The sequence below is a fragment of the Electrona antarctica genome (genome assembly GCF_951216825.1).
Source record: "Electrona antarctica genome assembly, chromosome: 16".
Lineage (NCBI taxonomy): Eukaryota > Metazoa > Chordata > Actinopteri > Myctophiformes > Myctophidae > Electrona > Electrona antarctica.
This window is the reverse complement of record NC_136797.1, coordinates 33,980,826-33,996,689: the sequence shown is the minus strand read 5'-3', so window position 1 is coordinate 33,996,689 and position 15,864 is coordinate 33,980,826.

Here is a 15,864-nt window from a genome sequence, read left to right as displayed (position 1 = left end):
TGCCAGGTTGAAAGTAGCCTCGGAAAGCCAGACGTTTTTATTTCAACATTATCATCTGCGCGCGCACGCACACGCACACACACACACACACACACACACACACACACACACACACACACACACACACACACACACACACACACACACACACACACACACACACACACACACACACACACACACACACACACACACACACACACACACACACACACACACACACACACACACACACACACACACACACACACACACACACACAAAGACATTCCAGAGAGATCCAGTAGAGGATATTGACTGTAGGTATTTTCTATTATAACATTAGTGACAATTTAATACATGCAAACAAAGGTAAATTAGCTAGATTATACTATACCCCTGTAAAAGTGAGTGTTTTCTATGCAGCAATCGGAGAGAGATTTGTTACTTGAGAGTTTCCATTCCTTTCTGGCATACAATACTGTGGTATCTGGCTATCTGCATGCATGCTTCCCAGAATGGGAGGAAGACATATGATTTATGAGTCAGCTGATACAATATGCAGGCTATGGAGGAACATTTTAACTGATGCAAGATCCAATAATGAACGCTAGTTACATATTGTTCATCTTATATGAGGACAGGCAGAGCGCATTAGAGCCTATATACACATCATACTGTTTCCAGCAAAGGAAATCATGTTATTCAATGAGCATCACAGTTGTATGATCAAGTATAAATGACTCAATGGGTTCTAAACTGAAGTGGATGTATTTGAAAATCTATTGATCCAAATTAGTCGATGAAGTGTGTGTGATATACTGCAGGGGTTCTCAACCCGTGGGTCGCGACCCCTCGGGGGGTCGCCAAATTATTTTAGGGGGTCCCCAAATTATTTAAAAAAAAAAACAAAGATTTATTTTTAAATTTTATTTTCACGATTTTTCAAAAATAGCAGACCTACAAGCTCGTAGCGCGCCACTCGGTGGCGCGCTATGAGCTTGTAGATCTGCTATTTTTCAATAGCTAAATTATAACAATGCTTAAAACACCAAAAGGGGTTCCCGCCCAAAATGGTTTAGGTTATTGTAGCAGTCAATTTATATTGGGGGTCGGGAGGGGGCGGGGTGGGGGTCCCGAGACATTGCCAAAGCATTTCCGGGGGTCCCCGGCCCAAAACGTTGAGAACCCCTGATATACTGTACAAATGTGTACAACTGTGTACAACTGCTTATGAAATGTATTTGTCACTGTCAGGCAGAAATCTTGCATGTCTAAACTACTTTTTTCAGGAAATGGAAAGAATAACCTGTGTGATGATGTATCCAATTAAGTTATTAAGCTCTTGTTAATAGTTTATTGATAAAATATGTATAAGGCCCACAGAGAGACTTGACAACATTCAACCCGTTTTAAGAATGCCATTATAAGCAAAATAATATTTCAAGGGTTTTCAAAAATGTTCAAAAGTAGTGAAAATAGCAGACATTCATGATGTACAGTACAGCATACAACAAACAACCACTCCAAGCTATGTCCATCCTCTAATTAATGTACATCATTGAATTATCATAAGCTGCAAACAATAGAGTTTTTCTCATTTAATAGTAGGATAGGTCTTAGTTTAATCTAAAGGTATCAATAAAATGTTATGTTAATGGCAAACTTTAACAGCTACATCAGAGGGGTTAGATCATTTGATCTTACACTATGAATAGAGGACTTCTATGTTGTTATGGTGTTGACGACAGCCATACCGTTCTGCAATTAATGAGGATTGTAAAACACAAATGTCAAAAAAGGAAAAGCCACGTTAATATTCCCTATGCCTTTTTGTGCAAATTAGCTGGTGCCATCACTGTGTGAATAGTTAATGTGTTTATTGCGCTTATTAATTAAAGCCTATCTCTGGGGTATGCAGACAGATGGAAATACAGCTGTGGAAAGTCAGAAAATCATTTCTGACGTTATCTTTGATAATCTACAGGGCAGACACTGGCCTCATGGTGTAAACAACACATGACCACCACACACACTATGTTTATCCTCATTGGATTATCATACATTGCCCATAAACAAAAATCCACATTCATTTCCATTATGCCACGAATATAACATGGCAATATGGATAAAAGAGCAGTGGCTGCACTATCTCTAATCTTCAATTACAGGAATATTTTCTCTCCAATGTGTGTCCACTGTTGTTGTGACTGGTCTGCTCATGCGGAGACAGGCTATGTAAGCCTGCAGTCTGATTTATATGTCATCGTACATGTCTCTCCCTGAAAATAGCTGATTTTCAAGCTCACACCGCTTCGTGATGCGCCACGCCGTGAGCTTGTAGATTGGGTCTTTTTTCAGAGTGCCACCATCGTAGAACAGCATATACTGTACATTAAACATGAGATAAGCCTGCCCCATTACTGAAGCAGCTCAGAACAGAAGCCATGCAGGCAGCCAACTTACATCTTTGTTTCCTGCATGGAAACAGAGATGCAGTTATAGTTCAGACCAGTACAACCCAGCAGCATTGCATACAAGAGTTCAAATGGATTGACCGAAACCGATATGCCCATACGATTTCACATTCTGGCGTGTCCTTGGAGCCAATGGCTAATAATACAGGCCTGCACATAAAGAGACAAACTTTAACAATGCTTCAGCTATGTAACAATGGCAGCAAGACGCAAATCAATGACCATTTTATTACATTGTTTTATTAACTCAATTACGCAAAGTTTCATAATGAATTATATAATTAGCTAATCCATTAAGTTTGAGTAGTGGAATGACAGTGGAAAGTGTGTCTGCAGTCTAAATCTTAATGAGAAGTGAATGACTTCAGAGTTGGTGTGCCACTAGTGGTGGATACATAGACAATTATTTTCTAACTTTTCTCTCATGACTTATGCCTTGGCTTGTTTTGAAAGGCCCTTGTACGCTTTGGACCAGGCTGACACATTGACACTGACACTTTTAGAGACGTATAGGGTAGCCTGGCTAATAAGCCAGACCGAATCAGCCGTTGGCAAAAGAAAATTGCCTGCCGGCGGTGTGATTTGAGTCTGGCTTATTAGCCAGGCTACGTATAGGGTACATCCCATGCTGAACAGAACAAAGGTCAAATCATGAATTAAACAATGTTTTTAATGGCCATATATATAATTGGAAAGTTTCATTGGCAGTACATTTGCGATACCTGGGGAGTAGTTAAGGGTTCAGTGTTTTGCTCAAGGACACTCGATGCTGGGAGGAGCTGGCATCAAACCAGGAACATTCAGATTCCCTGGTGGCTGCTTTATCCCCTGAACCTCCTGAGCTACTACCAATGATGTGTCTACTGCTAGCTAACCATTTGGAAAAAAAATGGATGTGGATTTGCTACTTTTATCCCCTTGATTATATGATTCACCTCGTTCACTCAACGCTTCTTCCCATTGTCTCCGGTGTTTCCATTCCTCTTGAGTGCTGGTCCAGTGGACTGCACAAGAAGTGACCTCAGGGAGGAAGGGAAAGCCTGCTTTTATGCTTCAATGGCAAAGGTTTGTGTGACATGGCACTGGCCGGGAAAAAAAGTATTTTCAACTGAGGAAAAAAAAGAAAAGAAAAAGAAATGTGTTGATGCGTCTGGCTTAATACGTCCAGACTCTCTGCTCCGCCAGACTGGAGTGAAATCCACTAATCGGCTTTTGTGGCCAAATGTGATAAAGCTGCAGCCACGATCAGGCCAATTTAGCGAGAGCTAGATCTGCCTGTCCCATGTGAGCGGAATATCCATATTCCATAGCCTCCTCCACTTGCTGCTTGCTTTCCACTATCTGGCCTGGAGTGGTGGTAGGATCTTGTATTATAAACCCATTATGAAGGGCCTGCCTCCCTCAATTTACCATATTCTAGTGCCTCAGCTGAAGTAAGGAGCAGAGATTCCTCCATACTCTCACAGTGTGGGGTCATTGAGACGGATTCACACACCACAGGAGCCAACTCTGTGTGTCACAACACATCGTTGTTGGTCAGCGAAGAGTGGATGAACTATATTCTCTACTGTGTAGTGTGTGTGTGTGTGTGTGTGTGTGTGTGCGTGCGTGCGTGCGCTTCTGCGCGTGTGCACCCGCACGCAAGCGGCATGCGCGCACGTGTGTGTAATCAAAATTGCAACAGTATAAACAAGACATTGCATGTGCCACTCAATGTACAATGAGAAGAAGAATCTTTCCAGTCACAACTGGAAAACTGAAAGATATACAGAGATTTATATTGGGAGGTGGAAATCTTGCATGGAAATCCATCATTACATTCTGAGTAGCAGCACATTATGTTTACACAGTAAAATCCTCAGTCTTAATTAATCAAAAGTATCCGTGACTCTGAGGGTGTACAAATGTAACCAAATGGACCCATAATGGTCCATTTTGTACACTCAGAGTTAAATTAACACATAGGACTTTACAGTGTACAGCTAGTTTGTGCAAAACAAAACGTCTGTAGAGTGCTTTTATGCTGCAGTCATAGCCAATGCTTGGGCAAATTAACTTGGGCTCCTTAGGCCCTTAATGCTGATCCTCCAGGAGCACTTCATTATCATGTCCCATTCTTGTTTTACTGCAACAACTCCAGACAGAGTTCTTATCAAAGTCAATTATGTATCTGGGATGCATCAGTTACCCAGGGCAAAACACTATGTAACACTTATGAGAGAACAAAACCAGTGCAATGCTGCACCCTGAATCTTAATTAAATTGAATATGTAGCACCAAGTAGTACCTGCAGCAGGAGTTAAAGGACAGAAGAACTTGGATCAACAAGGCGAGTTATATAGACTGAGTAATATGCACAAATCTTCCAATCGGCTGCAGGTTTTGGCTTGAGTCATATTTATCACATTTAGTTTTAAAACAAGAGGGACAACTCTGGGCTCAAGTCATTAATAGACAATTGCTCTCGTTATTGTTGAACAGTTCCTATTGCCCCCCTACAACCCTTGCCTTTACAGGGTGCAATTAACTGTACACATTTCACTAGGGTGTTGTGTTTATAAAAATGGGAGGTGGGACTGTATGTGGAGGAGGCTGTTCTGACTTAGATAAGGAAATGCATCAACAAATAGCATTGATGACAATTAACTCATTATGATTGTGTTATAATTCTTAAGGTACAATTTACAATTTAGGCATTTAGCAGACGCTCTTAATCCAGAGCGATTTACATTAAGCAAGAACAAAAAGCATGGCAATACATCATATACATACAAAGTAGTTATCATGAATCATATGTAAGCTGAACGTAACAGTGGAATATCTAAAATAAAACTGCATATATACTATATAGTGCTATGTTTACATAAACTGCCATCTAAGTCTACATAAAATGCTGTCATTGCATACGCCTGAGGCTAGGGCAAGTACTATAGAAAATGCTATGGGCTAAGATGGAGTCTGAAGAGGTGCGTTTTCAGACTGCGGCGGAAGACTGGAAGTGAATCTGTAGTTCTGATTGCAATGGGAAGTGCATTCCATAGTTTTGGAGCCAGAAGGGAGAAGAGTTTGGGACGTGTGGAGCGTTGTCCCGGCGTTTTTAACGAGGGTACTTGCAGCTTCCCTGCGTCGGCTGATCTGAGCGCTCGGGGTTTGTAAGGTGAGATCAGACTTGCAAGATATGGCGGTGCCATAACTTTGGTTGCTTTGAATGCCAGCATCAGAGTTTTGTACTCTGTGCAGGCAGCGACCGGGAGCCAATGGAGGGAGCGGAGAAGGGGAGTGACATGTGCGAAATTTGGCTGGTTGAAGACCAAGCGAGCTGCGGCATTTTGGATCATTTGGAGAGGCTTACAGTAAGTGCGCATGCTGGTAGGCCAGTAAGGAGGGAGTTACAATAGTCACGTTTTGACATGACTGGTACCAAACTGCCTCTGCAATTGTCCAGCCATCTGGTAGCCTACAGCACAACAGGACATATACTATAGGTCTCAGGTGCAGTAGATTTCACATATTAATTTCCATATTTGTGTTTTTTCTCATTTCTTTAGTTTTCTTAGTTGTATGCTAAGCAGGCGGTAAGTAATAGAAAAGGAAAAGGCAGTTGTGCAGCACATGAACAGAAGGAGAACACTGTGGCTCTGGCGTGTAATTTCAGATAGTCTGCCAGCTCAACTGCCATCCACCGATCTGTGCCAGGCCTTAGAGCTCACAGACATGTGTATATGCTAGGACCCTGTGCCCCCTGGGCAGTACACTGTAAGACCAGCCTAGGCATTCATGTCCAAAAGGCATAGACTAATATCATCTGTCTGCCCTACTGGGGAAAGATGAGTGTACTTGCCACATTGATTACATTAGGCTGTCCATTAGTAGTGCTGTATAGCTGTTACGTTTGCTTGGTTGCTAAACAAGCAATTGAAGCAAATACAGAGAGGTGACATAGGCCAGGGGTTCTCAACGTTTTTGGCCGGGGACCCCCGAAAATGCTTTGGCAACGTCTCGGGACCCCCGCCCCGCCCCCTCCCGACCCCCAATATAAATTGACTGCTACAATAACCTTAAACCATTTTGGGTGGGAACCCCTTTTGGTGTTTTAAGCATTGTTATAATTTAGCTATTTAAAAATAGCAGATCTACAAGCTCATAGCGCGCCGCTACGAGCTTGTAGGTCTGCTATTTTTGAAAAATCGTGAAAATAAAATACAAAAATAAATATATATATATATATTTTTAAATAATTTGGGGACCCCCTAAAATAATTTGGCGACCCCCCGAGGGGTCGCGACCCACGGGTTGAGAACCCCTGACATAGGCTACTGTTTATGGAACTAGGACTAGATGTAGATAGATTGTACGATTATTCTAGTTATTACATTGTCACATAGGCTTGTTCTCTTACAGCCGCAATCTAATTATTTGGACAACATGAGCTGGATAAAGAGTGATTTAAAACGGTGCACTGAATGATGTTTTCATGTGTTCCAAAGTGACTTCTTTTCAATATCGACTACAATAGCTACCATCCTCTGTGATGCTACATTAATTGCTACCAAGTTATCTAGCCATGCATCTTGGAGTGAGTTGACAGTGACAACCTAATGTTGACAAAAACAAGACAGTGTTTAATAAAGGCATAGCTTCAATATGGATCTCGGACTTCATGTGTCCGTCTATATGATGTATCTATGATGTATGACTCCATATTTGAACAAGATTTCTGCCTGATCCAACCACATCAACCATCTATCTTTATGAAACAAATCGCGTGAAGTGAGTAGCGCCTTTCATCATGATGGTCATGTATGATGATGAAATCATCATTCATAGCTTTTTAGGCCCACAGTGGCCTAAAACGTTTAAACGGAATAAAGTGTTCCGTAAAAAGTCCATAGACTTGGCTGCCACATGACATCACAGGGGTAAATGGTAAATGGTGCATTTATATAGCGCCTTTATCCAAGGTGCTTTACAGAGATTGTGCATTACATTCACCCATTCACACACACATTCATACACCGATGGCAGCGGAAACCATGCAAGGCACCAACCAGCACATCGGGAACAATTAGGGGTTCAGTGTCTTGCTCAAGGACACTTCGACAGTAACTCTGGGGGAGCCCGGGTTCGAACTGGCAACCTTACTGTTACCATCCAGGCACTCTACCCCTGAGCCACCGCCGCCCCAGGGGGCACACACAAAGCCACGTGTTGGAGAGGCTACCGCTACTCAAAGAAAGAAAGAAAGAAAGAAAAAAGCATGAAGAAAAATGCTGGAAGGAATGCAGCCATGATCAGACTCACAGAGAGACAGTGTGGCTCCTCTAACCTAGCCACATCATAACAACATATTACCATCACAACTGGCCAAGAAATCTAAATGTTCCTTATTAAAGCACTATATTGTGATAGTAATCATTGCTATAATGTTTGTTCAGCAACAGTGTTCTCCCTGTCTAATATCCAGCTCTTTGTTTGTCACAAATAGAAAAGAAATCAAAAAACACAGTTGTCCAAAAATAAATGACGAAAAGAATAAAAGAAAATAAATTGAAATCTTCCAGATTAAAACCTCCTTTGTTCCATGTTTTCCAACACCCTTAGTCATTATGTTTGGCCTTGAATATTGTCCATTTCAACCATTTATCGTCCATTTGTTCTTCCTGGAGTCTCAAACGATGTGTCAGTTTCATGAGATATATTTCCTCTATCAACTCTTCCCATTGTCCCTGGGTTGGAGGTTCTATCTGGCATCTCTCCAGCTCTTTAATAAACAGAAAATACATTTTCAGGTAGGTGACAAAATGTCAAAGAATCAGGAGAGAATACCCATGTATCTGCTTCATTTTGATAGTGTTCCAGTTCCAAATGTGTCTGCTCATTTCTTTGTCACCTGATGAAGGCCAACCATGCCTGAAACGATACCATGCCAGTGTTTTTAAAATAAATTAAGCACTGTGGAGCATAGCTGTGTGTGAACTTCTCTTTTATTTCTGACTGAGTTCTCTATCCTGATTGAATAGAATCCCGACCTGAAAATGCATTTTCTGTTAAAGAGCTGGAGAGTACTCCTGTTACTGAACAATACTATAGCAGTATACAGTACTATATCAGCTATTTAATACTGTACCTGTACTAGAGCAGTGCCCATTGGGCACTGGCCTACTTGGAACGATGCAAGTTGGAAATTAATGCCCCACCCAGTTATTATGTCTGTATGTATGTATGTTTTATGCCCATATATAGTTATTTGTCAGACTCAGGCATGCCCAAATATGGAAATATGAAAAAATCAATGTGACGTCAGAACAGTCATTGTGATGTCAGAACAGGTCAGCTCCTTCCCCCCCCATCTCTCTCCATTTCCTGTCAGCCTACTGTCTGTCCCTCCATAAAAAATATATAATAAAGGCAAAAGCCACAAAAAAACAACATTGCACTCCCTGTGGGGGTGTGGGACGCGTGTGTCAAATTTGAAGTCGGTGGGGCGAACGGTTCTCCAGTTATGTGGATTACAGACGTACGTACACATGTTATATTAGGATTTTAACTAAAGAAAATCACTTATCCTACCTTTGCAACAACATTATCAAAATACAGGGAGTCTGTTATGGGGCACAGATGTGGCCATGATACTATTCAATCAACTATTATAATGATACAATCAACTGCATGAAACCTCTCAATAATATCTCTTTCCAGAATTTTATATTGCCCTAAACTTGATTATTTTACCGCCCTTCCTCTGCGTCTCTTGACTGTCTCCCTCCCATACAACCCCTTTTAAGTCTCGTTGCCCCATTCCTTTCTCTCTCTACCTCCCACTCGGAGACAATGCGTGCCCAGGCTCAGGGTTGTCCTCCTTCGTCATTGGTTGGGATGACCTCTACGTTCCCCCTGGCACAGGGTCAATTATTCACCGCGCGGGAACCACACCTGTGTCCCTTGTGAATCTCCCCGACAACCAGCCGCCAGAAAAAAATGAGTCTATTACCATGGAGCCAGGTGATGGATTTCGTGTTCGCCAGTGGAGTGCAGGTAAAACCTGGGGAAGCCGTTGAAGGTGACCTTCACAGCTAGCTAAGGCCTCTTTACCAGTCGTGCGTGTGAGCCTGCATGCAGACTCCCATGAGGGGGGACTGAAGGAGGGATGGCAGGGCTGGAATCCATGTCAGACTTGTTTGTTTGTTTGGTAGGTGTATTGTTGTGTACGCTGTAAACCTGAACGACCTTGAGCTTCCTCAGACGTTCCCTGGTGCCCTATCATTGCTGTAAACCCTCCATTAAGCCACTGCAAAAAACACAGCACGGTGTGTTCTTGGTTGCATGGTGTCTGCTTGCTTTGTAGTATTTAATATTACGACATGCACGTTACAGTACTTCCTGGAGGACCAATAATATGAAATTAGAACTAATTATTTACTGATCTATATGTTTCTTGGCCATTTTAGGCCGACAGTATGTTATGAGAAGAAAGATACGCCCACACACTGAGTATCTGCTCGGTACATGAGTTAAGGCAACGTTTCGGTCCCTCCGGATCCTCTTCAGGCTGACAGTATGTGAAAGTCAACATGAAATGCAAAACCCTATTAATGATAATTAAAGTTAATTGAAAGAATCATAGTTGTAGTATCTGGTCAAACACAATTTGGTCTTATATACATATTATAAAGTCGAGGTCTGGTGGCAGTGAATTGCCACCTTTCACACCACATTCTACATACCCACTAGTGAGGAAGGCATCTGCAGTTGCTGAAGGCAGGATGGCAGCCATGCAGGATGGCACCAGAGCAAGCTGTTAGACCTGCTGTCTCCTAATCCACTCCAGTGTGGCAGCACAGCCTGCGAGCCCCATGCAAGCAGCACTTCAGGTCAACGGACATGGTCAATACATGTGGTCAGAACATGTGGTCAAGACAACACTGCCATCGGACCGTGACTAAAGCCTGGTTTGTGATTAGCTGGGTGTCACGCGCCGACATTAGCAGATCTACAAGCTCAATTTTAGGACGCCATTTCTACTATTCTTTTTTCTTTTTCTTTTTTAACCCTATTAACTCTAAAGGCTGAGTTAAACTCAGTTGTGCGCCAGTGTCGTACATCGAAAATAGCACATATCGTGTCGCATAATGATTGCAATACGTTATGAGTTTATGGAATGGCTATTTTCAGTGTGCGACACGGCACGCACTGTATAAATTAGGCATGCCACGGCACTGTATAAATTAGGCCCACCAAAACAGTTGGGCTGTTTTTGGTTTACGTTCAGCTAGCAAGTTTACCTCTCTGTGTACATGTACTGTGTGTGTGTGTGTGTGTGTGTGTGTGTGTGTGTGTGTGTGTGTGTGTGTGTGTGTGTGTGTGTGTGCCGCACACACACACACACACACACACACACACACAAACGCATGCACAGCTTTCTGTCCCATTGTCTGCGGGAGCTTATACATGTTTATATGGTGCATTCATGCATGTTGCAAGGAGATTTGGCTGCCTATATTGGGGACAGGTGAGGCGTCCGGTGGGGGGGACGGACAGGTTTTTGGATCAGTCCATCCTCTCTGTAATGTTGGACCGTTGATGTGTCTGTCTTGATACCAGCGTGTGTCAGCTGTCCTCAGCATGCAGAGGCAGTGGAGTGTACAGCTCCAGTCTGGTGCTCCTCAGACTCGCGCTCACTCCCAGTCGCTCACAGGCCTGACGAGAGGAGAGGGAGAGCTCCATACCACTCAGATTTCGTCATCCTATTCTTGCTTTTGTTCAAAAACTAGACGTGCTCCTGTTTTTCGTTCAACAATTAGCCTCTTTGGTTGATCTCGCTGCATTTTTCACCTCTAGTCTGTAAATGTATTTCTCGTGTTGGTGGGGGAAAAAAATCCCGTGATTTGGGGATGAATAAAGTACCAGAGCTACCTACGTAGTATGTGGCTCTCCTGATGGAGAATGAGGTAGCCGTATGCCAGGGGTTCTCAACCCGTGGGTCGCGACCCCTCGGGGGGGTCGCCAAATTATTTTAGGGGGTCCCCAAATTATTTTAAAAAAAAGAAGAAAAAAAAGATTTTTTTTTAATTTTATTTTCACGATTTTTCAAAAATAGCAGACCTACAAGCTCGTAGCGCGCCACTCGGTGGCGCGCTATGAGCTTGTAGATCTGCTATTTTTCAATAGCTAAATTATAACAATGCTTAAAACACCAAAAGGGGTAGTTTAAAATAGTTTAAGGTTATTGTAGCAGTCAATTTATATTGGGGGTCGGGAGGGGGCGGGGCGGGGGTCCCGAGACATTGCCAAAGCATTTCCGGGGGTCCCCGGCCAAAAACGCTGAGAACCCCTGACCTACGTAGTATGTGGCTCTCCTGATGGAGAATGAGGTAGCCGTATGCTATGCCTGGGTTCAAAATACAAGTGGTGGGGTTTTTCTTTTTTGACTGCTAGTTGTTTTGTTTTGTTTTTTTTGTTTGTTTTTCTTGTCTCTTCCTTTTGTGTAAGTCATGTGTATTTTGTATGCTTTATTGTAAAATCAATAAAAAACTTTGATGACAAAATACAAGTGGTTCTGGAAAAAGCGATCAGTTTGGTATTTGCTATAAAACATGAGACCATAACATTCTCTGGACATGCAGTAGCATTGCTGAATGTTAACACACGCAGCTGTGAAACATTTACAATTATGTTCTGAGTTTTATTTGAGGTTTTATTGTCCATGTGCCATATGCACATGCTGCATATCATTGAATATACTGTTTTGTATTAAACTTGTATTTATATAATTTACTACACGGTTGTACAGTAGGTATATCTTGTATCTATGCACATCGGATGTGCTCTAAAGCACACACAGTAGCAAACAGTGGTGGGAAGTAACTAAGTACATTTACAGTACAAATACTGTACTTAAGTAGGCTACAATTGTGAGGTAGGCTACTTTACTTGAGTATTTTCTCATATATCCTACTTTACCAACTGCAACATTTAAGTGATGAACATTATATTAAAGCATTTACTAATAATAAGTAATTACAATCAAATAGTTGACTGTGAAAGCAACCATATCCTGCATAATGAGTAAATATATTTTGATGACATACTTAAGTAATGACATACTTAAGTAAAGAAATCTGAATACTTCTTCCATTACTGCCAGAAACAGCTGTGCATACAGTTTGTCCTCCCAAACACCTCACATAGTTTTACACTCACTTTTAGAAACCACTTCATCCTCTAATCTCGTCATAGTTAATGATGTCAAATGTGAATGTGTTGCCTGTGACTGATGGATGTGTCCATTAATGAGACAATAAGCATACGCAGACTCCCCGCATGTCTGTCATCAATCACATGGACCAAGGTCGGTTGGTCTGCCATGTTACTGAAATCCAGGGGCAACACTGTGGCGCTACAAGAACCAGAGCACACCTGCAGGAAGGAGGCAGTATGTTGCATTGAAAAACACCCTAATTAGCCTATTTTGTACAGTACCGTACATGAGATATTTGTATCTGTATGTTATCTGGCATGCCCATATATGGGCATGCCAGATAAGAAGAGCCAGATTGGAGGTTCTAATCTGGACAACTAGATAGCGGGTTGTTGCCTACGTGCGTGGCAGATTTGAAGTCGGTGGTTTCAACTGTTCTCGAGATATGTCAACAACAGACAGACACACAGAGATGTTGTGTATATATTGTAAGATATACTCTACTCTTCCATGGCACGTAGGACACATATATACTTGCTTGACAACTACTACAGCACACATCTCCCCAGTCCTATAGCAAGGATACGCTCTTGGAAAAGCAGTAGAAATGTGCTCTCCCATGTGAGAGACCAGGCTCGAAAATTAGGGTAGGACATGAAAGTTACATATTGGAGCTTTAACTGAGAGAGACAGTTACAAGTGAATACATTAAGAGAGAGGATTTTACTGTGTAACTACCTGTACATCTGCCAGTGAAAATACGACCATATATTTCAATGTTCTGCATTGTTCATGCCACTGCCATTGATATTCACACAGCGATCATTTAGCTTTTACGGTCAATATTGGATTAACACAACAAAACACTGTGAATTACCCATGTGATAGATGCCAAACATAATAAAACGTCCTCTGCTACCTCTAGTGGTCATACATGCATTGTCCATAAATTCCTGAATGAATCTCCGGCCGAGAAAATTCAAAAGCTGGTGTTTCCAACTACACAACTGCTTCAGTTCAAATTACAATTTGCAACAATCAGAGGCCTAATTTCAGAAAAACAATAGAGGGTGGCAAAAAAGTAAGCCCCATTCCAAAAAATAGCAAGTTTGCAAATCGGCTATTGTCGGCTATCTGAAATCTGAATAATCTGGAAAAAATGTAGAATGATCAGAAGTGGTGAAAATATGAATAAAAGACGATAGGTTGTGGAAATACCCTTGGATACCCTGACAAACTATCATTGTACAGAAAAATAGAAAGAATGAATAAAGAATCACAATCAAACACATGAATCTACAATCATCATTAGAGCAGTTGGTTACTTTGTTATTACTTGAAACGCTTAAAGAAACCAATATCTTTAGTTCAATAAATCACACCATGTAAACAAATAAGGTGAGACGGTCTCAGTTGAGATAAAGGGTGGGGATACTGTAATTACAGAGCTGGACACATGAAACAATTTTACAACCAATTAACTAAATTGTATGTGTATAGAGTGTCGCAGTCCCGCCTCCTACCCTGGCCCAGGAAATGAAACCCAATGCATTTCCCTCATAGACATTTTTTAAAGTATTTATTTAAAGACGGTTACGCCGCGGACAAAGCCAACTCGAGTCGTGACAACTCATGACAACACAAACAATATTTTGGACCAAACAAATAATTACAAAGAAGAAAAACAACAAAAAAAGTGTTGTAACCTGCCGTTTTTTTCTTCTTTCTAATTATTTGTTTGGTCCAAAATATTGTTTGTGTTGTCATGAGTTGTCACGACTCGAGTTGGCTTTGTCCGCGGCGTAACCGTCTTTAAATAAATACTTTAAAAAATGTCTATGAGGAAAATGCATTGGGTTTCATTTCCTGGGCCAGGGTAGGAGGCGGGACTGCGACGCTCTATAGCTGTGGCCCAATACAGTTTTACTGGCATCGTTGATGTTGAGCTGAGCTGGCTTTGTTTTGTGAGAGGTCATCTAATAAAAGTCTCAGCTTAAATAAAGTCTCAAATAAAGGAATCATTAAGCCCTGCCAGCCTGTGTTATTTTGGTGTACAGTATGTTGGTATCATAATTACACACAGTGGTGGAAAGTAACCAAGTACCGTAATTTACTCAAGTACTGTACTTGGGTACAAGTTTGTGGTACTTTATAATAACTAAAAAATACATCGCATGGATGCACCTGGGACGTACTGTATCCTCAGTGATGTATCCTGAGGTCAACAGGGTTTCGGGTCTTCCAACATCATACCCCTCACTCAGGCGACCCAGCCGGGGTGATCAAGTCCCGACTTACGTCCCAGTAGCTACCCTCAATCAGTCCCACTAGGGCAAAACCAGGGCCACACAATCCGTTGGAACTACTCCAGAACTACTCTGCCAGTGCTGGGAGGTACACTTATGGCGAATGGAAGGACTAGGCTCTATGGGTTGTCTCCTGTCCGGGCCCCTCCTAGTCTCACCAGGTCCACTCCTGCTCTCACCAGGCTCAGGACCTGTGCGTTGCACCAGAGTCCCAGCACCAGACACTTCATTCAGGAGTGGTGGGCAATGGTTCCACAGGGCAATGGTGCTGCGGCTCCGCTTGCTGCTTGCATGGCCCTCCTAAAGGACTCACCGAGGGCTGTTGGGCTGCCTCCTGAGTCCTCCACGGAGGACTCAGGCTGGGGCGCTAACCCATACTGCTCACCCGGGTGCCGTCTACATTCCGGTTTCCGGCTGTCACCCGTCTCTCCGGTGGTCACCAGACTATACATGGTTGTCACAGTCTATTCCTATAGTTACTATAAATAGAAGAACTATAACTAAAAAATACACCGCATGGATGCACCTGGGACGTATCCTCAGTGATGTATCCTGAGGCACCTAGGCTGGTAATCCGTGCATCAGGTTCGACTCCCGATCCCAACGACCTTTGCTGCGTGCACTCTCAGGTAGCACATTCTCCAGTTGCACCTCACGCACAGCTGTCGGTTGTAGTGTTGACATTGGCTTGGCAGGTACAAAGAACATCTCTCATATGTGTCAAAACCGCGGGGGTTCGCGGATTGGCGGGTCCAACAGGGGTCCCCGCGGAGGCGCAGAGGTCGGCGCAGGGGTCCGCGGTAGTCTGCGTGGGGGTCCGAATGTGTTACTGTTAAATCAGCGTGTGTGCTCTGGTGATTTGCAAAGCAGAGCACACCGGAGCACACTTTTAATGCGACTGCAT